Source organism: Rhinopithecus bieti, unplaced genomic scaffold (genome assembly GCF_001698545.2).
Source record: "Rhinopithecus bieti isolate Rb0 unplaced genomic scaffold, ASM169854v2 scaffold_44745, whole genome shotgun sequence".
Classification (NCBI taxonomy): Eukaryota; Metazoa; Chordata; class Mammalia; order Primates; family Cercopithecidae; genus Rhinopithecus; species Rhinopithecus bieti.
Window position 1 is genome coordinate 1,181,030 of NW_016818280.1, and position 2,154 is coordinate 1,183,183.

Genomic DNA, 2,154 nt, shown 5'->3' on the forward strand with positions numbered 1-2,154 from the left:
CAAAAAAAAAAAACAAAAAACAAAAAAGTAGCCAGGTATGTTGGTGCATGCCTGGAATCCAGCTATTCAGGTGGCTGAGGCACAAGAATCGCTTGAACCTGGAAGGCAGAGGCAGGCTGCAGTGAACCAAGATCACGCTGCTGCACTCCAGCCTGGGGGACAGAGCGAGACTCTGTCTTGGAGGAGGAGGAGGAGGAGGAGGCGGAAGAGGAGGAGGAAGAATGTTAGGAGATGAGGACATCAAGAGAGGCACCTGAAGCTCCGGGGTGATGCGTGCTGCTTCCATGGGTGAATGTGCTGGTCTGAGCCCCAAGGGGGTGCTTCGCTCCCTGGGACTCCTGGTAATCCCCCTGGGGTAATTCTGTTCCCAACCTCACAACTTTAGGTTCTGGGTCCCTTGGGGTGGGAGGTGGGGAGTGCCGTCACCAGGGTCATGGTAAGGGTTGTGTGAAACATAAATTATGACAGTTGCCCAGTCACTCTAGGCTCCTTGTGCCAGCAAGCAAAGGAGTCCCCAGGCTGGCCCAGGTACCCAACCCAGCTCATACTGGGGGCCGGGAGGAATGTTCCATCTTCTGGGCATCCCTTGGGTGTCCTGTGATGCTCCCATGCCCAGCCCTCCCTGTCAATGGGCCACTGGAGCATTGCAGCCTGCCACAGGCTGGCACCCAGGGGATCAGACCCCTCCAGGAGGAGGACCTGGATCAGCCTGCCAGGTGAGCCACCCAGACCTTCAGAAGTGCTTCCGGCTCCAGGAGAGGGAGCCCTGAAAAGGGGAGGAATGCGGAGGAGATGGTCCTCAGTTACAGCCTCAGGACCAACTCATGCAGCATGGGCAGCTGCTGGCCCCACCAACCTTCCTCCTGTACACCTGCACAGCAGCTGTGACCAATCAGACTTCCTGTTGCCTGCATCTGCATGGAATGGACTTAGCCCAAGAAGCCAGGGGAGCGGAGCTCTGCAGGGCTATGGGAACCACCCTTGGCCTCTCCTGGAGCCCTCCACCTGTAGCTGACTCGAGAAGATCACTCACAGCAGGCCCCTTCTCTGGAGCACTGGCCAAGTGGGAGCTATCTTGGAGTGGGGAGACTGTGCACCCCGACCCTCTGTGGGCTACAGTGGAGCTTCTGCAGTATCACCTGCCCTCCCCTAGCACCTCAGGAAGCCCTGGTGCCCAAATCCCTGTCTTGGGCTGCAATTCCAGGGAGTGATACTAAGAGAGGTGGGTGGGTATGGGATTAGGAAGTGGGTGGGCGGGCAGGTGGGCAGTTTCCCGGCTCCAGCTCCTCTCCAGCCCTCCACACAGAGGCAGAGTCTCTTTCTGCCCCTCCCTTGAACCTGGGGGCCCCTTTCTTGAATTTGTCAGGAACTCCACTCCCTTGCAGCCCCACAGCTGGACCCTCTGGTCTGTTGGAAATTGTCTGTGAAGCAACCCTTTATGTTCTGGTATTTTGTTTTGTTTTGTTTTAGTTAAAGACAAGGTCTTTCTGTATTGCTCAGGCTGGAGTGCAGTAGTACGATCATGGCTTACTGCAGCCTCAACCTCCAGGCTGAAGTAATTCCCTGCCTCAGCCTCCCGAGTAGCTGGCACCACAAGCCAGGGCCACCACCAAAACTAATTTTTACAAATTTTTTTTGTAGTCAGTCGAGGTGGCTCACGCCTGTAATCTCAGCACTTTGGGAGGCTGAGGCAGGCAGATCACCTGAGGTCAGGAGTTCAAGACCAGCCTGGCCAACATGGAATCTCTACTAAAACTACAAAAAATTAGTTGGGCATGGTGGCACATGCCCGTAATCCTAGCTACTTGGGAGGCTGAGGCACAAAAATTGCTTGAACCCAGGAGGCGGAGGTTACAGTGAGCAGAGATTACACCACTGCACTCTAGCCTGGACAACAGAGCAAGACTCCATCTCAAGGAAAAAACATTTTTTTTTTTATAGAGATGAGGATCTTGCTATGTTGCCTAGGCTGGTCTTGAACTCCTGGCCTCAAGTGATTCTCCCATCTCAGCTTCCCAACAGGAGTGAGCCTCCATGCCCGGCCCTAACTCTTGCTTTTTGAATCATATCTTCTCTCTTTTTATTATTAGTAGCTAGAAGAAGCCAAGCAGCACCTTGAACCTTCTCTCTAGGCATCTCTAGCTGGATCATCTT